The following is a 26,885-nucleotide window of genomic DNA, read 5'->3' on the forward strand; positions in this document are numbered from 1 at the left end:
AACTATTAGTAAATATGATGTATTTTATGGATAAAATAGGAAGATGACTTATTTAGGGAGACATTGTTTATAGAGTAGAATCACAAGTTAAGTTATTTAGAGGTGATCGTGACCACAGTTGTACATGACAGTTATCTGGGTGAGTCCACCAATATTGACTGGCTCTTCTGCATGAAGAAGAGGAAAAAATAGTAGTAGAACTTAGTTCAATATGCCTACAAGAGAGATAACTTAAATACTCACTCTGCCATTTATTAGGGCTATTCAGAAATATATAAATATGCATTTATACACATACATACATATAAATTCATTAATTTAATAAATAATATAAATAAATGATATACCAGAAATTTCATGTCTACTTAAGGTTTATGATAATGTTTTATCAGTTTTCTACTTAAGGAACCATTTTATTAGTATTTTAATATAATAGGTTATATAGACACTATTGTATATTTTGCTCATAATTTTAAGCATTTCTCTTTTGAGATAAATGCTTACTTTTTATTGAATTAAATGACTTGCCCAGGGCCACACAGTTAGGATGTGTCTGAGGCCAAATTTGAACTCGGGATCTCCCATCTCTGGACATAAATAGCTAGCATAAAAATTCTACTCTTGCCCCCTTCATTACCATTTTAACTCTATGTGAATCTTTATATTTTTTAGTTTGTTTCTTGTAAACAAAATATTATTGGATAAAGCTTTTGAATTCACTATTCTACACTACTCTTTTTGTAGATGATTTAATATCATTCACATTCATGGTTAAGCCTGTTAATTGTGTTTTCCCTCCATTTTATTTTCAGACAATTCATTCTTTCCCCCCCTCAATCACTCTCTTTTGTAAAGAAGAGTGTGGATAAAGACAAGGGATTTGATCAACATTCATTTGAGATTTATAATTGAAGTGCTTTGATTCTACTCCTCTATCATTCTTTTCTGTCAAGCATAAACTCTGATGTCTAGTTCTTATACATTTTATTTTTCTCTTTTTATTCCGTCTCTTATAATCCACCTTCCAAAGCTGGCATTTGTTTTGCTTGTTATTATTCTCTCTTCATTTCTAACCCCCACCCCTTAAGCTCTTACACTCCCCTCTCTCCCTTTACCTATTTCCTTGATTATTTAAATATATTTTCATACAAAACTCTCTGCTTTGCCCTACTTTGCCCATTTTAGACATGAGTACAGTTCATTTCTTCTTCTCGTTGATAATGCTCTTCTAGCCTATATCAATTATGTGAACTAGCATGTAACTTACCCTTCTTCATTGATCCTCCTAGTTCTTTCATTTCCTTATTCTTTTTCCCCTTCTCTGAAGAACAAGAGAAATGAATAGTCACAGACTTCTCTCAAAGCCAACAAAACAGAAGAAAGTTCTACATAGCTGGTGTCAACATGGAAATCTAGAGATCCCCAGTTTATTTGGTTTGAGTATAGAAACCCCAGGTTTTGACCTTGTCACAGGAGAGGTTTCCCCCTGAGGGAAGGTCCCTCTTCATCAGACAGTGAACTTCCTGGTAGTTTGGGTGGGAACAGCTAATCCCATCCAATATTGAACATCCCTTTTGTCCCAATGGTTTCTCCCCCCTAGGCTAAGGTCCATGACCAAGGTGACCCAGCCCTAGGCCAAGTCTTTTCCCTTTTGTGGGAATGGACTTTTGTGTCCATTGTAGGGCCCCAGCCCCTCACTATTATTCCTGTCTGGAACTCTTCATTTTCCTTTCTTACCATTGTAAAGTCAATCAACTGTCCCTCTAATCCTAACCCCCCAGGTCATCTAGAGTGGTATATAGGTTCCCCAAGTTCTTTTGTTCCTGAGTCCATCCTGAGTCAATGGCACTCTCAGGGGCTGGTGACCAGGGCGTCTTGACTCTGTGCAGTCTTGGAAAGCAGCTCTGTTGTCGTATTAGTAGTGCTAACCCCTTTTCCCTTGATTAAAGAGTGATTTTGACTATTTAATAGTTCTGTGTTTTTTCTAGTTGACACTGGCGATAGATATTTCAACTGAATTTCCTGTTAACATCTGGGACCAATATGTCCAAAATGAAACTCATTATCTTTCCTACAACTCTCTTTTCCTAACTTCTTCATTTTTATTCAAGCCACCACCATCCTTTTAGTCACCTAAGTTCACAATCTAAGTATATTCAATTCTTTATTTCCTCTGCTATGAGAACTTGTGAAGCTTTTTTCATGGTTTCTCCTCTACCTTTTGTGTCTACTTTTCACCCAACTCTCACCTGTGCCTCCATGAACCTAAAGCATGTGCAGTGGTCACACTCTAGAAAAGCTATCTCAGCAAATAGAATAAATAATGTTGAAGCTTAGCAGATTTCAAGCATTCTGATTAGTATGGGGAGATGTCAAGAATGTGAAGACTTCCCTTTGTAGAATGGCTGGGTGAGAACTATTTGTTCCAAATGTCATGAAAGAATCTGAAGTCATGAAGATGGCAGCATAGAGGCAGCGAAAGTTCAGACCTCTGAAAACCCTTCCTTACCGATTACAAACTAAATGCTCCTAGGGGACTGAAAATCAAACCTAACAACAAGACAGAGCAAAGAAACCATTCTGCTGGTCTCAACTTAAAAGGTATAAGCCTCCAAAGCCTGAATTTGAGAACACTCCGGTTTAAGGAGAAGGAAGAAGGAAGATCCCAGGACCCCTCCCCCACCAAGATCTCTAAGCCTCCGGCAGCAGCTGAAACCTCTGGGCAGGCAAGGGTGCTGGTCTGGAGGGAATAGCTTGAGGGCAAAGTGGTGCCAGGCTCAGAGCATCAAACACAGGCAGTGGGGAAGCAGTTGGAGAAGAAGCACAGAGTGCAGAGCTGGCAGGCTAGTTGCAGCAGCAGAGACATTCCATATTGGCTCTCTCCTTCCTGAGGTTTTGGCCTCAGGGCACATCTAGCTCAACCCAGCTGAACTTAATCCCATCAAAGCCTTAAGAGGGCAGGGAAGATCAAATTCCAACACCCCTCCCACATAGACTGCACTAAGAGATTTGCTGAGTAACCTACAAGGGTGAAGGCTGACAGAAAAGCCCCAAACCACATATCCAACAAAATATGAGAGGAGCAAGAGTACAGGCAACTGTAGGGAGTAAAGACGGGGTAAATATAAGCAAACAACAGAAAAAGAAAAAAGAAATTACAATCAACAGCTTCTATACAGGTAATGAACAAAGAGCAAATGGAACAGAGATGGATGAGGAAACTCCAAGCAAAAAACAAAACAAAACAAACAAACAAACAACAACAACAAAAAAAAAAAAAAAACAGAAATCCCAGCGAATTGGATACAGGCTTTGGAAGAACTCAAAATACAATTGAAAACACAATTAAGAGAGGCTGAAGAAAATTGGGAAAAGAACTTAAAAAGCAAAATAAGTCATTTGGAAACAGAAAACAGTGTCTTGAAAGCCAAAATTAATCAGCTTGAAAATGAGGCAAAGGAGATGAAAGATGAGGCAAAGAAACTGAAAGATGAGGCAAAGAAGATGAAAGATGATCTCCAAAGAAGGTAAGACCAGAAGGAGAAGGATGACCAAAAGCCATGGACGAAATCCAGTCTTTAAAAACCAGAATACAACAATTAGAAGCAAATGCCTTCACAAAGCAGCAGAACACTCTAAAACAAAATCAAAAGAATGAAAAAATTGAGGAAAATATGAAACACCTCATTCACAAAACGGAAGATTTAGAAAATCATTCTAGGAGAGACAACTTAAGAATCATTGGTCTGCTGGAAGACCATGACAAAAGAAAAAGCCTGGACATCATACTACAGGAAATTATCTGAGAAAACTGCCCTGATATTTTAGAACAAGAGGGAAAAGTAGAAATTGAAAGAATCCACAGATCACCTCCTGTACTTAATCCCCAACTGACAACACCCAGGAATGTTATAACCAAATTCAAAAAGTATTGGACCAAGGAAAAAACATTAGAAGCTGCTAAGAAAAAGTCATTCAGATACCATGGAACCACAGTGAGGATAACACAGGATCTGGCTGCATCTACACTGAAGGACTGAAAGGCATGGAATATGATATTCTGGAAAGCAAGGGAACTAGGTCTACAACCAAGAATCAACTACCCAGCAAAACTGACTATATTCTTACAGGGGAACATATGGTCATTTAACAAAATAGAAGAATTCCAAGCATTTGTAAAGAAAAGACCAGACCTGAACAGAAAACTTGATGCCCAAGCACAGAACTCAAGAGAATCATTAAAAGGTAATTAAGAATGAGGGAAAAAAGAACAATAAAAAAAACAAAAAAACCCTTTTTTTTAAGAGACCTAATAAGTTAAAATTATATGTATCCCTATAAGAAAAGAAGTCATTGGTAACTCTTAAAAATTGTTATCACATGGGCAGCTAGAAGAATTACACTTAGAGGGAACAGTGACAAACTGTATAGGATGAAATGACAAGACATAAATATGTATATAGATATATGGATGCATAAATACACACATATGTGTGTATATATATACACACATTTAGAGCTAAACAAGAGTGTAATACTACAAGAAATGGGAAAAGAAACAGAAGGGTCTAAATTTATATGTTATGAAAGATCTCATGATGGGAGGGGAGAGAAAATCAATACACCAGAAGGGTAAAGAAGTTGGAGATAGGAAATATTCAATTCTTACATGCATTGAAATTGATTCAGAAAGGGAAGAATAATCCTATCCATTGGGGCAGAGAATTAATTTGTGCCCTATAGGGAAGTAGAAGGGTAACAAACAGACTGGTGGGGAGAGAAGCAGTACAAGGGAGGGAGAGGGTGGGGGTAGTTTAAAAAAGACTGTAAAGAAAATAAGGAGGAAATAAGAAGGGAGGGGCATAGAAAGGGAAGTAAAATAAGGGTGGGAATTAGGGGGAACTGATTAAAAACAAAACATTGGTGTAGAAGGAAATAGTTAAAGAAGAAAAGGCAGGACTAGGAGTAGAAATCAAAATTCTGGGAAATACACAGCTGGTAATCACAACTCTGAATGTGAATAGAATGAACTCACTCATAAAACACAAGCAAATAGTAGAGGGGATTAGAAACCAAAACCCTACCATATGCTGTCTACAAGAAACACACATGAGGAAGGTAGACACACATAGTATAAAAGTAAGAGGATGGAGCCAAATCTATTGGGCATCAACTGATAAAAAGAAGGTAGGAGTCACAATCATGATATCTGACAAAGCCAAAGTAAAAATAGATCTAGTTAAAAGGAATAGGGAAGGTAATTACATCCTGAAAAAAGGCAGAAAAGATAATGAGGAAATATCAGTACTCCACATGTATGCACCAAATGGCATAGCATCCAAATTTCTAAAGGAGAAACTAGTGGAGCTCAAGGATGAAATAGATAGAAAAACTATACTAGTGGGAGACCTGAACCTTCCTCTATCAGAACTAGATAAATCATATAAAAAATAAATAAGGAAGAGGTAAGAGTAGTGAATGAAATCTTGGAAAAATTAGAGTTAGTAGATATGTGGAGAAAATTCAATAGGGACTAAAAGGAATACACCTTCTTTTCAGCAGCACAATGGTACATTCACAAAGATTGACCATGTATTAGGGCATAAAAACATTGCAAACAAGTGCAAAAGATCATTAATTAAATTAATTAAATAATTAACAAAAAAGAATTTTAAGTCTTCTCTATGGAGAGTTCAGAGCTTTGTCAGACATTGGAGATGTCAGTCTTTTGCATGTCATCCTGACTTTTGTCTTGACACTTTACTTGGATGACTCTGAAAGAGAGAATGAGGTTGACAACTTTGTGTAATTCTGCTTCTCTTAAACCTAATTCATTGGCAAGTCAAGACATCACTACCATTACCATTGGTCTTCAGAAATGAAGAACTAGCAATAATATCTGAAAATTACCAAATTTTCTATACTATTTTAACTTCTTTCACAGAATTCCCCTCAGCTCCAGAAATATGACCACCAAAGGAGTTTAGATTTATCGCAGTAATGTCCTGTTTGGTACCATTTATTCAATCTCTCCTCTTTCCAAGTCAACATCCACATAGTTGCCAAATTCACCTAAATCATAGGTATGGCCATCCCATTCCTTTTCTAAGTAAACTCCAGTGGTTGTCTATTACCTTTAAGATTAAAACAAATTCATGGTTGGCATTTAAAGATGAATACAGTCTGGCTCCAGCCTGCCTGCCTTTCTAGACTACCTACATATTAATCCCCTTTATATAATTTGGGTTTTGTTTCTGTACTTATGTAATCTGATGATGAAGGAAAGAGGGTACTAATAAGGGTGGTGCTGGTAAATGATAAAAGCAGTTGATGAACAGGCTTTTGGCAATGATTTTCTACAATAAAGAATTCTTTGGAGACACGATGATGAAAGAAAATCTTCCCATCTCCTTGGTTACTAGCTTACTTTCAGATTTTGATTTTTGTTTTTTCAAATGAATTCAGATGATATAATTTTATGAATTGAATGGAAATTCCTCACTGCAAGGTTTCTTTATCTTTTGAGAAGGGGCTTGGTAATAAATGTTAGTGCCTGATTAAATTTTGTGGTTGTTGTTAAGTCATTTCAGTAATATCAATCTTTTTGTGACTTTATGTGGGATTTTCTTGGCAAAGATATTGCAGTGGTTTGCCATTGCCTTCTCCAGTTCATTTTACAGATGAGGAACCTTAGGCAAACAGGTTTCAGTGACTTTCCCAGGGTCACATACCTAGTCGGTATCTGAGGCCAGATTTCAAGTCAGGTCTTCTTGACTTCAGGTGGGTGCTCAATCCACTGAGTCACTTAGCTGCCCCAACCTGAACATATGCAGAACAGTGACATTAATTTAGATCTAAGAAGTATATTAGAGATCGTCTAGTAAGAATTCCTCATTTTACAGAAGAAAAAACAGACTTGGGGAGATTAAGTAATTTATACAAAGTCACATACAAATAAGTAGCAGATTTGACCCTTAGAATTCTCTGATTCTAAATCCAGTGCTCTTTCTTCTAAATTAAAAGGTATCAAGATCTGGATATGGAATGTTGAGTTAGGAAATGTTAGAAATGGTATAGCTAAGATACTCAGTGCTAGGCCTATACTCAGGAAGACATGAGTTCAAATGCAGCCTTTTTGAGAGAGAAACAAAGAAAAAAGATGAAAGAAAGACATTTGAGGTAAATAAAAGAACAATAAGAAATATTTAATGAGGTTTGAAAACATATAAATTTGGGGGAAATCTCTAATACAAATATGCCATATATTCAAAAATGTTAAAAGTTATAAGAAAATATATTAAAAGTTAGAAAAAGAACTATGATGTAAGATTATAATTTAGAGTCAAAATATTTGTATTCAAATTCCAGTTTTACCATTTATTACATATGTCACCTCAGGTACAGTAGGTCTTGGTTTTCTCAAATATTAGAAAGTAGGACAATATGACCACTAAGTCTCTTCTAGTGCTAAATTTTCAATCCTTTGATGTAGACACATGAGTATACCTACAAAGAGGAGGGAATTAGATTACAAATTGATACCTCTCCCAAGACCCTGTTGATTTTTCTCATTTGACACAAGGTCTTATGGCTTACCAATTCCAGACCAAGCAGTGAGAGGTAGAAGGGAAGAGCTGTGACTGATCTTGTCCAGGAGAGAGATGAAAAGGAGGAAATAGCTGGACTGTCAGTCTGTCTATCCAAAAATAGGGTGACAGATAGAGTGCAAGACAGCATTGGGGAATAAGGGAGAAAATGGGCAATGTTCTGGCTAAAAATTATAATAAATGAGAGAAAAAAGAGAGAAATAGAGAGAGTAAAACAGACAGAGACATGCACACAGAGGGAAACTGGAATAGAGACAATCACAGAAAGACATAGAAACAGAGAGACAGAATGAGAGAGGAGAGAGAGAGAGAGAAAGAGAGTGAGAGAAAGAGACAGAGAGAAAGAAACAGAGGAGAGAAAGAGAGACACAGAGAGAGGAAGAGAGGAAGAGAAAGTCTATTACTTAAGGGCTATCAAATTTATGAGTGATTATGCATATTCCATCACATTTTTTTGGTCAGCCTCCCCTGACAGGTTGAGGCAAAATCACATCTACTATATCTTACACTCTGGGATATATTTGGCAGTTATTAGGAGATGCCACTCTCTTTGAAAAGACCAGTCAGTTTTGAGATGAGAAATTCCAGTTCTATCAAAAGAAGAAAACTGTCTCTTCAGTCTATCACAAGACTTACCGTACTATTATGCTTGTATATGGCATGGAGAGTGGCACATAATTTCACCTTCTTCCAAACAGCTAGAAAGTAACAAGGTTTCAATTTGAAATATATTTGGGTGCTCATTAATAAAAGGTACAGTTTCTCTCTTTGGAAATATGCATATTCTTTAACAAAGTTTCCTCCTGACTAGCAAGTCAGGGAATTGTTGGTATTATTTTACCAAGAGAATATCTCTCCATTATGTGAAGGGTGATGGAAGGGGACAAAGAATGAGTTGGCACCAATGTAACTAGACTCTGGGTGCTTGTAGTAGATAAAGATAATACATTATGCTAATGATGAGGATTTATTAGAAAAGAGCTGCACCTTTCAGTGTGCCCAGACTAAGCTATAGTATGTTAAAGAATGCCATTCTTGAACTTAGAATCTCAGGGTGTGAGCCTGGCATCCATCACAATCTCTGGGACTCATTGTACCTCTGAGGCTTGTAATTTCCATAACTATAAAATGGTATTAACACTATGTGTATTGCATAATTAAAAGACTAGATGTGAGTATATAATCTAATGGATTTGTAATTTCGTTGGTAAAAAATTAAATTATTTACTCACACATAAATATACAGAATTGAATTCTTTATTTGCTATATATAGATTTAATATTATAGACATATATTAAGTGTACATGTGTGCATATATGTATATGTATGCCTATATGTGTGTATACACACATACCCTTCTCCAATACTATTTTGCAGGCTTTTCAAATATTTTAAATTTTGGTTTACTTTTGGTTTGGTTCATTAATAATATTTGCCCAATATTTAGATATACTGACTAATCCCAATGCATCTCATAAGCAGGACAATAGGTGTGAATGAGTTTTCTTTCAGTGATCATGGAGTTAAACTAAACAAACCCTGGAACTTTCTAAGATTTAAAGACATCTGTAGAATGTCATCTAGTCATCTACAAAGAAAAATATCTAGAAAACCAGATTATCTCTTCCATATTGGCTCTATGGAAGATTTCCTCATTGACAGTAGAAAACACCTTTTGCAAGCATATATCTTTTTTATGCTTTTCTTTTTTTTTACTTTTGACAGTCTCAACATCATCCCAGTTTTCCCAATGCTACACATATGAAGACTTGTATGATCCTGATTTATATATGAGAGCTTATGGAGGAAAATTGTTAAGACTGTGTTTTGTTCTTCTAAGTTAAATAGATACACATATAAAATCAACAAATAATAAACACAAGAGGATTTTGTATTCTTAATAAAAAACATTAACAACTAACATAAACTCTGTCCCACTTTACAATTAATATCTCATTTGATACTAACAAAAACTCTGTAAGCTACGTTTTATTATTATTGCCCTCATTTTATACATGAGGAAACCAAGGCAAAAAAAGCTTAAATGACTTGCCCAGCTTCATGCATCTAGTAAGTATCTGAAGTCAGATTTGAACTCAAATCTTGACTCCAATTCTGGCACTCTATCAACTGAACCACTTAGCTTTCTCAACACATAGTTTAGACATGCTTTATATAATTCAATAAATTGTGTGACTCAGCAGGTATGATTTCTATGGAAAATACTGTTTTCTTCTCACATATTCATCAAGGTTACTTTTCCTAAGTGTGTAGATAACTCCTCCAAAAAAAAGAGAAAGTGAAAATATTTTTGACAGTTTATTCATACTTTCTAAATCATTTTTTCAGGTAGTAACACTATATTCATGATTTCTTCTAATCATTCAGTATGTACCTCTCACTCAAGTGTCTGCAAAATTGATCCCTTGATGATTTTAAAATTGTGTCAGCTCCCACATGGAAATTTTCCTGTGTTTTTTTTTTTTTTTTGAGTATCTACTCTCACAATCCTTTGTTTCCCTCAAAGCTCAGCCCAGGCACCAGTTAACGCATGACATTGTTCCTTGTCCCCCTACTGTTAGTGCCTCTTCCCCAAATTACCTTGTATTATTTTGTTGATGATCATATATGTATACCTACACATACATATATGTATGCATGTATAAATATACACAAATGCATATCTCTTCTTGTAGATTACAAATCCCATGAGGAGAGAATGATTTTTTTTGTCTTTGTATTCCCATAGATGGGCAAACATAATGCCTGGCACATAGTAGGTACTTAGAACATGACTGATGGATTTAGTGTTATTCTCATTCATCAAATATGATGTCTACTGAATATTCAAATGTGTTGATTTCTCTGTCCATAAGGAAAGTAATTTGTTTGTTAAAGAAGAAAAAGACAGTTCATTTATCTTATTTGCTCCTTCTATTTTCAACTATAAATGCTGCTCAAGATTTTTTAATTAAATTGGACATCATGTCAAATTTTCTACAAAATTAAGGAGTCATAGACTGAATGGCAATGGATTAGAAGGCTTCCAGAGTCTCTTCTAGCTTTTGACTGTTTTCACTGTTACTAAAACATATTTTCCAACATCTTTTAACCAGCATCCACTATTCCACCTTTCCATTAAAATCTTGGAGTATAAACATGACATAAGACCATAGATTCAGAGTTGGAATGGAGTTTAGAGAATTTCAAGATAACTTCCTTATCTTACAAATGAAGACTTTTAGACATAGAGAATTTAAATGACTTTCCTAGCATCAACCAGCTAGCATTTATCTGAGGCAAGATACCAACTTTTCTTGGCTTCACACATCACATTCTATTCACTGCACACCTAGTATTCTTGGTGTACTTTTTTTTCAGGCTCTTAGTAATGGGAATAATCATTTCAAACTACTCTTATTTGGATTGGATACTTTCCCCAGAATATTTTGTACAAAACAACAGGGAAAATATGGCTCAGTTAAGAATTGTAACTCTTTAAGTCTCATGTATAGAGGAAAAGTTATGTAATATTTAAAAATTACTGAAAAAATGCAAAACTCCTTCAAAAGTAGTATAACTTTTAAAAAAGTTTGGACAAAGTCTCTTTCACACCTCAGATGGCCATATGAACACATGAAAGATGTGGGAAGGCAGCTGAACAATTAGCAGCTCTTCCATAATCCACTCCTACCCTCTGCCTAGCTTAACATAACTATGTACCTTTTCTCTGCGTACACATCAATGTAAGAAAATGCAGCAAATTTAAGGCTCAAAGCCGGGAGAATTCCAAACCTTTAGGACTCTTTAAAAATGATTAGTTGAATAACCATTTTATGAATTGTAGGTTAGCCCAGAAGTAAAACTTTGGGAAATGAATTGAATCATCCTCATCAGTGAGATTGAATTCCCTTCATGATGGGTCCATCACCATGCCAGGAAGAATGGTCAAAAGAAAAGACTAACACTAAGGACATTAGCTGTCTGGGAAGGCATGGTTATTTGTTCTAAAAAGCTCACAAACAGGATAATGAACCTTCTACTCCACATTCTGCCTAAATTCTGAGAGAATAAATCAGGAGAAATCTCTGCTAATCCTAGGACAAGAGTTTCTAAGTTTGCTAAAAGATCCTGGTAACACCCTAGCAATGCTAGAGTTTCAGATGAGACAGAAGTTGGAGATGGTGCAGACTATGGTCAAAAAAGAATACAGAGAGACTATATGTTCAGCAGAGTGGTATCCTGGGAAAACCAGTGAAATAGCATCTAGAATTCCTCTAACAACGGAACAGTGTCCATCAGAGTACTGTTTTGCAGAGAATGATGAAGCAGAATCCAGGAGATAACATAAGATTAGTACCAATGGGAGTGATGTGATGACACCTCTAGATGATATCAGAAACCTTGTAGCAGCAAATGAGTGAGCTGGCCCTCTAGATGTGCCTTACTACACAATGCCTTTTTCAACTACATTCCATAAGAATCTTTCTACTTGTGTTCTCCATATGGGTCTATTGTCATCGTGGAAATCTTGGGTCAAGGTGGAAATCTAGAAGTCCCCAGTTTATTTAGTCGGGAGGTAGAAACCCCAGGTTTTGACCTTGTCGCAGGAGAGTTTTCCCCCTGAGGGGGGGTCCCACTTCACCATACAATAGACAATCCACTTCAGGTGGGGGATAAACCCCATCCGAAGTCGAGTGACTCTTCTAGCCTTTCCCAGTTTATCACACCCTCCTTCTGAGGATTGAACTCGGGACCTTCAACTTGCGAGACTGACACGCTGCCTGTAGCGCCAGAGTCACTGGACTTCTGAAGCGGATTATCTACTGTCTGGTGAAGTGGGACTTTCCCTCAGGGAGAAAACTCTCCTGCGACAAGGTCAAAACCTGGGGTTTCTACCTCCCGACTAAATAAACTGGGGACTTCTAGATTTCCACGTTGACATTATTCTTTCCACTTGTGATGTGTATATCTGTGGTAGAGAATGCTACAATTTTGTTTAGTGTGGTAGTGTGTTAAGCATCTTTGCCTTGAACTAATGTGTGTGAACTAATGTGTGCTTTGGTTGATTGTTAAAGGTAAACATATTGATGGGGGCTCCTGAGCTGTCAAGTTTCAGAGTTGAGAACCCAGAATATACAAACTGGGAGTGACAATCCAGTGGGTGTAGTTCATTAACTTTGGATAAAAATGTCATTTATTAGAAGAAATGTTAAGTGCAAAAAAATTCTTACTGGGAAAATATTAATATAGCCATAAAAAGAATTTTATCAAGCTTATTACATTAATGTTTTAATACCAATAATAAAAAATTTATAGTCTTAATAGCAAAATTACAAACTACAAGTTATTCATTGATTTGCCAAAATTAAGGTCTAAGTATAGTATGAATTTTGTTACCACATGGTGCTCTAATTCCAATGGAAATCATCACTTGAATGATCTTATTTATTGTGAAACTATTTTGTTCCAACTCTGCTGGGATTCTTATTACAACCTCTGGTAAATTATGTTTGTAATATTATTTTACCTTTCCATGCCAAAGTAATGAAAAGTAAAAGGGTCTTTGATTAGATTGATCATTGAATAGCTGGAATGAAATACAGAAGTTTACCCTATAATATAAATTGATAAATAAATACATTTTCCAGGGTTACAAAGCTGGGTAAGTTTAAATGATGAATTGTTAATACTATAGCAGGAAAATGTAGAAAACGTGGTCCAAATCATTGTGCCTGGAAGAACAGTATATGATATGCAAAAGATTAGAAGGCATCTTGAGGTCATCTTAGTTCAACCTCCTTCTTTTACAAATAAGGAAATGGAGGTGAAAGAAGGAAAATCAAAGGAAATCAAGAAAAGAAAGAGAGCAAGGAAGAGGAAGAAGAAGAAAAAGAGGAAGAATAGATAAGTAGTTATTGCAAGATTTGGTGGAAATTCTAGGAATTTAAACATATAACTATCCCACTAATATGATAGTAAAATCAGAAATATAATAATATTCATGAAAAATATATTCAGAACAAATATAATATGTAAGAATTATCATTTAACTATAAATTTATATTTATTGTGAACCATCAAATAAAAATGAAAGTGATAACATGTAATAATATTTAACAATGTTTAATGAATTAATCAGTGGTCAAGATCACTAGTGTTAAATAGGTTTAATGACTTTTGAAAAAAACTATTTGTTATTGGAACTAAACATTCAGGAATGGAAAGAAAACAAATATAAAATGAAAAGGATCTGTGGCACATGTATTTCAAAGTACAAAACAACAGTGCAAATTCTATCAATGCTTAAAGTCTGTGAGGATGCACACTCAGAGTTCTCGGTTTAATTTCTTCCTGTCATATTTATTGGAAGGACACTGCTGAGATTGAAAAGGTCAACCTAAATAATTGTAACTAATTTGAAAGCAAAATGTCAAGAATTGAAGTTATAAAGCAGGGTTTAACATATAAACAAGTCAAATAGTTTTATTCATATATATTTATATATATATATGAAGATACATATACAAATGCTCATAAAATGTAGTTGAAATACTATTTGCAATAATTGGACAAGGTCAATAGGAGTAACAATGAATGCAACTTGAATAGGGAAATTCTGTGGAAGAAAGAAGTCCAAGGTAAAACATCAAATCAAAATTCTTGGTTTAAATGAAATACTTATATATTTTTAGGTTCATGGCATGAAATCCTCAAAGACTAGTACTGAGCTAAACAAAACAAAGCAAAACAAAAACTTTGACCTTCACATGAAAGAGAAAGATAGAGGGACATACATTTTGTCCCCAATTGTTCCATGCTAGTTTATTCTACTCTTCCTATTACAATAATTATAATAATTTTCAAACATTCTTTAGTCTTTTGAAGATTAGCCTTTGCATACTAATATTGAAGGGGGAAAGGGCAATTTCTTTAAGAAGAAAGACTTTTTCCATAATGTAGGAGCAAGGATTTTTCAGGAAAGATTGTATGGCAAATATTCAAATAGATTCATTCTATTGTCAAAACACCTGCTAGATATATGCCACGGATAAACAGATTTAGGGACTCACATCCATCAAATGTACAACAAAGAGACATGTGATTAATCAATCAATCAACCAGCTATGATTGCTGTTATTATGATTTGGTTAATATGATTATGGTTATTATGAAATATGATTATGATTATAGTAACATCTTTGCTGTCATCTTCTATGTTGACATTCCACTAGGTTGACTCTTAAGGTAAATGAAATTAAAGTCACAGAGGATATTTCAAGTGACTGCATTTATCTCTCTCTAGGCACTACGCTTCCTCACATTGGGGCAACTTAGCTAAATGCACACGGATTCAACATACTAGACAACTCAGAGGGAGCTTGAAGATGTAAGCGGATCACACTGTTCTTTGTCCCCCTGCCCCTCCCCAGATTCATTCTGTCAGGTGGTTTGGTTAAAATGAACATTAAAAGAAAGAATATAGGTGGAAAACAGGAAGGAGCTATTGCAAAGGAGCAGCATAAAGCCTGAACTTTTACGTGGAAAGGGAAGCCAAGTGCTCTTCTATTTCTATCCGGCCAATTACACATACAATGTCTATGTTCTATGGACTGCAGAAAACCTAATTCAGGAACAGAGTGGAAAAAGTTATCACATCCCTGATACATCTGCTCTCCTCCAGGTAACTTCTGCAGCTCTTCCCTTATGTAACACGGTCTCTAATTCCTCCACCATTCTTTTTCTGTGGCTGTCCACAGATTATCTAAGCATGGGTGAAATCCTTAATGAGAACACAGGGAACTATTGGTCAAGGATTATGCAGCTCTTCAGTTAGTGTACTCGTGAATCAAAAAGGCGTTCTATAGTTTATAAAAAGTCTTAACGTTCCTGTTTCTACGCTTGCCATTGTCACTTAGTAATTGACAATATTGGGATGACGTGGACTTCATAAAATGTAAATAATGGCATGAGAAGGGAATATGACACCTACTGCGTGTCGCAATGTGCAAAGAACATTTTCTAAATATCTTACAAATGCAAAGAACGTTTAACAAATATCTCCTCACAACAATCTTCAGAAGCAGGTGCAGTTTTATGCCCATTTTACAGTTGAGACTGAAGTGAACAGGTTGAGTGACTTGCCCAACTGGTAACTGTCTGAGACTGGGTTTAAAATTATGTCTTCCTGAGTTCAAGCCCAGTTCTTTGCCCACTATACCACTAACTGCCTCAGCTAGGTCTGATTATCTATGGTTTTTTAATGGTTGCCAAAAAATGTAACTCTATTGGTGTTAGCCTCCACTACCAGAGACACCACAGAAAAGTCTCCGGATGCAGATTGAATTATGAAATTTCAGGACACTAGGGAGGCTTTTTATTGTTATTTATCTTATCTTTATTTAGGATTATTGGAAACATGAGTTGTGAGTGATAGGAAAGTACAAAAAATGTGTTGTAATAAAAGGTTTAAACTACTCTTGAGTTTTAGCTTGATTATTAGTATTCTAAATGTGAAATCCTTGTCCAATGATCAATGAGTGGATCTATTGCTATGGGAGCTGAAATCAGACCAACTTTGACCTTTGTGCTTTAAATGAAAAAAGAAAGAGAGAGAGAAACAAGGAAGTTGAAACTAATTAGAATGATGTCTCATTAGTACTCATTGGAGAGGTAAAGAAAGTAATTAGTGGAATGTGTTCACCCAGAGGCAACAAGAAATATTATGTCATGAAAGATTTGATCATAATGAAGTACAGTACTGAGAGTTATTGCAAAGAGACAGTCATGAAAATAATTTCAATTTATATAATAATTTTCATTTCATGTAATATAAACTATTATCATCATCAGTTGGTGGGGATAAAGTTAGGAAAATTCTATGAAAACTTTGAAAAGATCCTCCAAATTAAATCATGCAAACTGTTAATCCAAAAATTTTGTAGGAGTAGAATTCCTAGAAAACAGCATGAAAGTAAAAAATGCTGAAAAAAGATTCCTCACAATCACCAAAAATTGTGATCTTATGCAGCTCAAAGTGGCTGCAGACAGTCCTGCATGAAGTTTATCTGACAGCTTTATTATATATATATATATAAACCCTGACCTTCCATCTTGGAATCAATATTGTGTATTGGTTCCTAGGCAGAAGGGCTAGGCAATGGGGGTTAAGTGACTTGCTCAGGGGCACACAGCTAGGAACATTTGAACCCAGGACCTCCCATCTCTGGGCCTGGCTTTGAATCCACTGAGCTATGCAGCTGTCCCCACCTTAATTGTCTTACTAAGCCATATCACTGACTTTGCATACTTGGGTTTAGAGGCCAAAGGGATTGCACTAGCTTTGAAGGTTAAATCCAACATAAAATTAAAAATTAAAGGCAAATAATAAAAATATGTAGTAAATTTATGGGGAGCTCTTTATAAAACTGGGGTGAATAATACCAGTGAAGCACCTATTAGGATGCGAATAGCTCCATAAACTTGCACATCTCACCTCTCATTTCTTCTCTGCTGAAGATAACAACTAATGTGAGAAGTTGCCAATGCAAAAGTGAAAATGAGCTTACTAATGAAATCACCTGAATGCTTGAAGTCACAAAAGCTAAATGCATGAATATTGAGGATTAATTGTTCTTAGAGATGTGCTCCAGTGCAAGGAAAATGGTGAAGATGAAGGAAATATATGACAAAACACAACTTAAAGAGAAGGAATGATAAAAGGGAACATCTCATTGAGTACACAGAAGCTCAATATTTTATCTCAAGTACTTTTCTTGAAAAAAAAAAAAAGGTAAGCATTGGACATGGTGAACACCAAATAAAACCACAAAATGAATTATATTTTAATGTAAGGGAAAAATAGACTTATCCCTGAGTCAGGTATGTGTGTATAGTCAAGCATGGACTCAGTAGAGCTAAGATGAGAATTTTTAAAAAGAAGAAGAATTTTAAGGAAAAGATATGCTGTTCAGCTGAAGTGAATTATTTTTAAAAGTAATTGATAATTTAAAAATAGATAAGAGCAGTGAACCAATATTGATTAAACTTATTTTATTCAGTTTAACCAATATAAATTAATTTCAACAACAAGTGGATTGGAATAGTTCAAATGGGCCTTAATCAGCCAATATCTGACTTATTTGACAATCAGAACAATATGGCTTCCAAAGGTTACACCAGGTTTAATTATAAATTCATATGTAAGATATTACAAAGAAAGGAGATGGACAATTTTGAGCAAGATTGTCTCATAAATTAGAGAAACAGTGAAGATTAAAACAGTTTAAAGAAGGATAAGCAACATATCCAACTAAGTAAAATCATCCCCAGGGCATTTGAGGAAGAAAATAGAACACTTGGAAACAATTTGTCAAAATTATTTTAGCTAACTTTTTTTTTAATCAAGGAGAGTCTATCATACTTACATCATAGTTCCAGGTGTACTTAAAGAGGGGATAGAAATAGAATCAACTAGAACAAAAGTATAAAAGTAAGTACACTCAGTCATCCAGATTGCCACATTTAATTTTTGCTCTTAAACATTTTAGTAATTTAATTTGTAACCTCATTTTCACTTTCATATTGACAACCATGCAGAGAGGAATAAAATACTCACGAGTGGCATCATACTTTTCACCCTTGTTCCATATTTTCATTGTTTTAATTTAAAAGTCAAGTTTTGTGTTGCAATCTTACTTCCAAAGCATAGTTCAAGTCCTTTGGACTCAAAATCCAAATCAAATGAACAAAGTCAGTGATGTGATTTATTAAGAAAATAAAAGTGTTAGATAAACTTTTTTTAAACATTTTTTAATTTGGTCAATTTCAAACATTATTCCTTTGATATAAAAATCATATTCTATTCCTCCCTCCCCTCCCACCACCCCTCCTATACCTGACTACTGGGTATTACATGTGACCTTGATCTGAAACAATTCCCATGTTCTTGGTATTTGCATTAGGATGTTCATTTAGAGTCTACATCCTCAACCATATCCCCTCCACCCATGCAGTCAAGCAATTGTTTTTCTTGGGTGTTTTTACTCCCACAGTGCTTCATCTGAATGTGGACAGTGTTTTTTTTTCCTATATCCCTCCAGATTGTTCAGGGACATTGTATTGCCATTAATGGAGAAGTCCATTACATTCCATTGTACCATTGCATATCAGTCTTTGTGTACAATGTTCTCCTGGTTCTGTTCCTTTTCCTCTGCATCAATTCCTGGAGGTCATTCCAGTTCCCATGGAATTCCTCCAGTTTATTATCCATTTGAGCACAATAGTATTCCATCACCAACATGTACCACGATTTGTTCAGCCATTTCCCAATTGAAGGGCATCCCCTCATTTTCCAATTTTTTGCCACCACAAAGAGCACAGCTATGAATATTTTTGTTTAAGTCTTTTTCATTATTATCTCTTTGGGGTATAAACCCAGCAGTGGTATGGCTGGATCAAAGGGCAGACAGTCTTTTAGTGCCCTTTGGGCATAGTTCCAAATTGCCCTCCAGAATGGTTGGATCAATTCACAACTCCACCAGCAATGAATTAATGTTCCTACTTTGCCACATCCCCTCCAACATTCATTACTTTCCATAGCTGTCATGTTAGCCAATCTGCTAGGTTTGAGGTGATACCTCAGAGTTGATTTGATTTGCATCTCTCTGATTATTAGAGATTTAGAACACTTTTTCATGTGCTTATTAATGGTTTTGATTTCTTTAACTGAAAACTGCCTATTCATGTCCCTTAACCATCATCAATTGGAGAATGGATTGATTTTTTGTACAATTGATTTAGCTCTTAGTAAATTTGAGTAATTAGACCTTTGCCAGAGTTTTTTGTTATGAAGATTGTTTCCCAATTTATTGCTTTCCTTCTGATTTTGGTTACATTGGTTTTGTTTGTACAAAATCTTTTTAATTTGATGTAGTCAAAATTATTTATTTTACATTTTTGACTCTTTCTAAGTCTTGCTTGGTTTTAAAATCTTTCCCTTCCCAAAGGTCTGATATGTGTACTATTCTGTGTTCACATAATTTACTTATAGTTTCCTTCTTTATGTTCAAGTCATTCACCCATTCTGAGTTTATCTTGGTGTAGAGTGTGAGTTGTTGATTGAAGCCTAATCTCTCCCACACTGTCTTCCAATTTTTCCAGCAGTTTTTAACAAATAGTGGGTTTTTGTCCCAAAAGCTGGGATCTTTGGGCTTGTCATACACTGTCTTGCTGAGGTCACTTATCCCAAGTCTATTCCACTGATCCTCCTTTCTGTCTCTTAGCCAATACCAAATTGTTTTGATGACCACTGCTTTATAATATAGTTTGAGATCTGGTACTGAAAGGCCACATTCCTTTGCATTTTTTTTTCATGATTTCCCTGGATATCTTTGATCTTTTGTTCTTCCAAATGAACTTTGTTACTTTTTTTCTAATTCAGAAAAAAAGTTTTTTGGAATTTCGATGGGTATGGCACTAAATAGATAGGTAAGTTTGGGTAGGATGGTCATTTTTATTATGTTAGCTTGTCCTACCCATGAGTAGTTAATGTTTTTCTAAATGCTCAGATCTAGTTTTAGTTGTATGGAAAGTGTTTTGTAGTTGTGTTCATATAGTTCCTGTGTTTGTCTCGGGAGATAGATTCCTAAGTATTTTATATTGTCTAGGGTGATGTTGAATGGAATTTCTCTTTCTACTTCCTGCTGCTGAGCTGTGTTGGAGATATAGAAATGTTGTGATGTATGTGGGTTTATTTTGTATCCTGCAACTTTGCTAAAGTTGTTGATTATTTTGACTAGCTTTTTGGTTGATTCTCTAGGATTCTTTAAGTAGACCATCAAATCAACTGCAAAGAATGATAGCTTGGTCTCCTCACTGCCAATTTTAATATCTTCTATCTCTTTTTCTTCTCTAATTGCTACTGCTAGTGTTTCTAGTACAATGTTAAATAATAGAGGTGAAAATGGGCATCCTTTTTTCACTCCCGATCTTATTGGGAATGCATCTAGTTTATCCCCATATGATGTTGCATATGATGTTGGCTGATGGTTTTAGATAGATACTGTTTATTATTTTTAGGAAAGACCCTTCTATTTCTATACTTTCTAGTGTTTTCAATTGGAATGAGTGTTGTATTTTGTCAAAGGTTTTTTCTGCGTCTATTGAGATAATCATGTGATTTTTGTTGGTTTGCTTGTTGATATGGTCAATTATGTGGATGGTTTTCCTGATATTGAACCATCCTCACATTCCTGGTATAAATCCCACCTGATCATAGTGAATAACCCTTGTGATGACTTGCTGGAGTCTTTTTGCTAGTGTCCTATTTAAGGTTTTTACATCTATGTTCATTAAGGAGATTGGTCTATAGTTTTCTTTCTCCATTTTTGACCTGCCTGGCTTTGGAATCAGTACCATATTTGTTCATAAAAGGAATTTGGTAGAACTCCCTCTTTGCTTATTATGTCAAATACTTTGTATAGTATTGGAATTAGCTGTTCTTTGAATGTTTCATGGAATTCACTTGTGAATCCATCTGGCCATCTGGCCCTGAGGATTTTTTCTTAGGGAGTTCTTTGATGACCTGTTTGATTTCTTTTTCTGATATGGGATTATTTAAAAATTCTATTTCTTCTTCTGTTAATATAGGCAATTTATATTTTTGTAGATACTCACCCATATCACCTAGATTGGCATATTTATTGCCATGTAATTGGACAAAATAGTTTTTAATGATTGTCTTAATTTCCTCTTCATTGGATGTGAGTTGTCCCTTTCCATCCATGATCCTGTTAATTTGGTTTTTTTCTTTCCTCTTTTTTATTAGATTGACCAATACTTTGTCTATTACTTCATGTTTTGCATTTTATGGATTCTTTCATGATTAGATAAGATATCAGACCTCATGTTTTGTTATAAAGAATTATATGCTAAAAATATATTTTCAATGATGTCTAGGGAAAGATTATGATTTTTGGTAGTTGATGATACTTAGGCCCCTGTTTTCTATAAGTTCAATGCATCAGCTTTCACATTTTTAAATGTCATGCTGTTTTTTAGGAGCATTACCCCTTTGCAAATGAAGGATTGATGAAGGGCTATGCTGGTGGTGAAAAAAATTGTGAGGGCATTGAAAGGCTGATATTCAAAGTATCTGAAAAGGGAAAATAACAAAAGCATGGGGAAAATCCAACTTATTAAAAACTTAAAAAGGCAACCAAGAGAATATTAATAGACAAGTCTATATTATTAAATTTCTAAAAATCATTTATACACAGAGAAAATCATTCATGAAGATATTCATACTTTATTGAGTATATGAGGTGTTCAGGGAGGACAAGTACTTCTGGTGTGAGGACTTGCTGAAGCCTTTACAGGGGTGCTCTTTCTCCTTTGGTATCCTCTTATCCAACTCCCATCTGTGGCTCCAAGAAACTGGAGTATGCCCAAGTGGCCAAACCCTGGTAAAACCATCTCAACAGTCAAAGTAAACCAGGTTGAGGGTAACCAAAAAGCCTCAAAACCGTTGGTGAGTAAGGGATGTTGTGTTGTAATCTGCAGATGAGAATGATTCATTCCACAATCATAAAGGTAGCAGATGTAGGTGCTTTGGAGCATTTAGAGCTTGATCAGACATGTCAACATCACTCACTGCATCTCAGGTCATAGCCAATTATCTTGACTTCTGTTTTGCCACTGGGCTTCAATGACTTCTGAAACTCTGCCTCCAATTCAGGGACAAGTCAGCACATCAACCCTTGATGTCATTAGTCCTCTTCAGAAATGAAAGTCAAAGAACAAATGGACTTCATTATGTATTCGATACTTAGAATTTCACAAGTCATAAACTGCCATTTTATAATTAACTAAGAGATTTAAATAATAGGAGATCCTGAAATATTGATGGCTAACCAAACTTAGGAGAGCCAATTTGATCATTTTAAAAATTCCCCTTCTAAGTTCTGCCTTTGAAAGTATAGAATCTGACAGTCTAAAATTCCATTTTCTCTTCATTACTGCATTTCTATATCCATATTAAGTTGATTCTATCTGCAGGGAAACCTTAAGGGTCAACAATAATGTTATTTGACCTAAAACATACATCATTCCAGGATAACTCTGAACTGAATAATTGAAAAGGTTTTTTTCCCCTTCATTTAAATAAAAATGTTATGGGTCATTAGGTGTAAGAAACTGTTAGCCTTGCTCACCCTATTTTTTGTTTTCTTGTCTCTGTTTAGTTTATGCTAATTTGACAGAATGGAAGCCCCAGCCAAATGTTCTACCTTTGTTTTTTCATCTTGATTTTATTATATAATATTTCTCTATTCTCTGAGAATATCTTATTATTTGGTTCAGATCTAGAATATGTTTTTCCAACCTTCCCTCTAGTGCTGACTAGGTTAGTGATTGTGAACAAGCCATTTTATGTCTTTGAGCTTCAGACACCACTTTAGAATTTTATTAAAAATGGAGTATGAGTTGTTGAGGTAGAAGAAGTTCCAGTGCCCAAGGTGACATATTGATGTATTTCACTGTCTATCTGAATTTTAGCTGGGTAAGATACTTGACCTCTCCATACTCTAGACAAGCTGCTAACATTATAAACTGAGGAAAGGTGTCCCATAACTGGTGAAAGGAGTTTTCTCATGCAAAGATTCCTTAAGCCTAAGAAATCATAGGTGTAATCTCTGCTCCTAACCCTTTACTCCCCATGATTTAAAAAATAAAAAAGAATGTCTGAGTTTCCCTGTGCTCTCAGAGCAAATGAGAAGTGCTATTTGATGTAGCAGTAAGCACAGAATTTGATTACAAATTACAAATAGGACAAAATCATGTACATACCTAGGAAATATTTCATCCACCACCACAGCAACAAAGTATCTTCTTTTTTTTCACTCATCTATTTGCTATGATGATACGAGAAGATCACTTTCAGTACAATTAATACAAACTTTAAATATATATGTCTTCAGTGATATATTTATAATCTATTTTCTTAAATAGATCCATTTCCAAACTATAGATAAATTTAGTTAATTCAGCAAGCATTACACCAAGTGCTAGTATGTTACAAAAGATTCAGTCTCTGATCAGGAAATAGATTCAACTAAAACTTCTTATATATATATATATTTTGATGTTTGCTCTTTCACATCAAATTTCCCCATGGACTTGATTTCTGATTTCTTCAGATTTCCCTCGGATTTCTGAGACTCTCTAATGAGGTTCAGCTGGAAGTCTCTCCCTTTTACACTTATTAACTCATAAAATGTTCTATTTGTCTTGGAAAGCAAAGGAAATAAAAATCAGTTTTAGCTAAATAATTTTGAGGGGAAAAGTAGAATGATATATTTCATCAATTCTATAAGAATGAAGACTCAGAGGCAAAATTGAATTTGAAAACCCACTTTTAGCCCAAAGTGAAAAAGTGCCAAGTTTTCTTCTGTTGTTTTTTAGTCCATAGCAAGATACAAAAGACTGATATTCTTACAAAGATAAGTAACCTCTGAAGTCAGAAGAGCAGCAGCAGCCATGAGAATGGTGGCGAGCGGAAGGAGAGGAACGGTGAGTATAAAGAGAATCAAAGACAGTCAAATATCCTGGGTCTCAAGATATGGGTAACAAGGTGGGTAGAGTAAACAGTGCCAAATAATATAGAAACTTGGAGAGAATGTGGGCTGTTATGAAAACACAGCTTAAGGAAAGGGCCTGTTTTCATTGGAACTCTACCTCCCAATCAATAGCATGTCAAGATTTTTTGTATTTAGCCATTAGACCCTGTCATGGCAAGCTAGATTTCAATAAAACATGTATACAAATACTTAACTGAAAAGTATTTAATGAGTACTAGCAAGCATGTTTTAGGAAAATGTAGTTCAATACAAACATGTAAATTTATTGAAAATAGCTTCTTAATAGAAATATATTTTTAAATATCTAACATTTAGCTTTTGTATTTTTGAAGGTTTATTTGCATAATACACCTCAAATTATTTGGGAGACTTGATAGGAGGGAGAAATTATGGTGAATCAGTTATACATATCTCTGTGAGATTTCTTTGGTCAAGTCATTTTGAAATTAAATGGGGGGGGGGAATACCTGGGTAGCTCAGTGGATGGAGAGCCAGGCCTAGAGACAAGAGGTCCTGGGTTCAAATCTGGCCTCAGACACTTCCTATATGTGTGACTCTGAGCAAGTCACTTAATCCCCATTGCCTAGCGCTTCTTCTAATGTCAAAGGTGAGGGTTTAAAAAGAAACAAAGAAACAAATAAATAAATAAGCAAGTAAATAAATAAAAGAATGGAGGAAGAGATATTTTCTTTTTCTTTTTTCTTTTGCTTGCATGATGCACATTTTACTTTTTATATTTTTTCCAGATTACATTTAGATATAATTTTAATATTCATTTTCTGACATTTTGACATTCATGTTCTCTCTTTACCTTCCTCCTCTCTGAATATAGGTTGTACTTGTGCTATCATGCACTCACAATTCCATGTTCCTTATGTTGTGAAACAAGATAGATATCTCTTATACTAGAGAAAAAAATCAAAGAAATAAAGTTAAAAATAATATGCTTCAGTCTGCATTCAGACTCTATCAATTCCTTCCAAGGCAGTAGATAACTTTTTTCATTATGAGTTGTTTTGGATCCTTGCATTGTTGATAATAGTTAAGCATTCACAGTTGGTCATCATACATTATTGCTGTTACTGTATATAATGTCCTCCTGGTTCTGTTCAGTTCACTTTCCATTACTTCATTTAAGCATTTTCAGGATTTTTTGTGATCACCTTATTCATCATTTCTTATGGCACAAAAGTATTCCATTATAATCTTATACCACAACTTGTTCAGCCATTCCCCAATCAATGATCATTTCTTCCATTTCCAATTCTTTGCCACCAAAAAAAAAAAAAAGAATTGCTATAAATATTTTACCCTATCTTTTATCTCTTTGGCATATAAGCCTTGTAGTGGTATTGCTGGGTAAAAGGGCATACCTAGCTTATTAGCTCTTTCTGCATGGTTCCAAATTACTCTCCATGGGAGCCAAAATGGCAGCTGAGTAGCAGCAAAAGTCAAAACCACTTTGACTATTCTTCTAAACCAATCTTTATAAGGTGCTTCAAAATGACAGGAGTTAAAGTAGGACAAGTTAGGGGGATCTCCCACTGATCACATCTTGAAAGGTAGGCAGAGAGTTAATTTTCATGGGATAAGGGGGAGCAAGAAGCAAAACTGTACACAGAGGAATGGTGATTGACCACCCCTGACACACACCTACTTCACCAGATTGGGAACCTGGTTATAGGCCAACTTCTGGATCCAGGGATAAGAACTAAAACAACAAAAGAGCACCTCAGATCTACCCCTTGAAGTCCTATTTCTTGACACCAGCTTTCAGTGAGGCCTGGAGGTACAAAAACCTTTCAGGCTTCTATGGCAGGAGTGAAGACAGGACCAAAGAAAATGTCCTCAGAGGAGACAGAATCTGTAACAACTTTCAGAATTCTCAGTCCACAAGCAAAAGAAGGCAGGGGAAAATGAGCAAACAGCAAAAGAAATATTTAACACTTGAAAATTTCCATGGGGAAAAAAACAATAAAAACAACAGGAAAAATTGAGATCAAAGCATTCACAAGCAAAACTTCCAAAAAAAAAAAGGGGGGGTGGGGGGATTGGTCACAAGCTCTGGAGAAACTCAAAAAGGAATTAAAAGATCAAATAAGATGGGTTGAAGAAAATATAGGAAGAAAAATGGGAAAAGAAATGAAAATAATGTGAAAGGAAAATAAAAGCCTAAAGATCAAAATTGGTCAACTGGAAAAAGAGTCAAAAAAAAAATTCAATGAAGACAATAATTCCATGAAAATTAGATGAACCAAATGGAAAAGGAGAATCAAATGCTCATGAAAGAAATTCAATCTTTAAAAATTAGAATTGGACTAATAGAAGATAATGATTTCACAAGACAAGAAACAATAAAACAAAATCAAAAGAATTAAAAAAAAGAAAATATTAAATATCTCATTGAAAAAAAAAACAACTGATTTGGAAAATTGATCTAGGAGAGACAACTTAAGAATTATTTAACTACCAGAGAGTCATGACTGAAAAAAAACAAAAACAAAAAAACCCCTAGATATCATTGATAAACCCAGAGACTGAGAAACCACAGCTAGGCAATAGGAAGCCAACAAGCAACACCTGTCAGGCTTTATGACTGAGAGTTAACAGTTGTCAACAACATCCTGCAACTTCAGTAAT

The sequence above is a fragment of the Monodelphis domestica genome, chromosome 8 (genome assembly GCF_027887165.1).
Source record: "Monodelphis domestica isolate mMonDom1 chromosome 8, mMonDom1.pri, whole genome shotgun sequence".
Classification (NCBI taxonomy): domain Eukaryota; kingdom Metazoa; phylum Chordata; class Mammalia; order Didelphimorphia; family Didelphidae; genus Monodelphis; species Monodelphis domestica.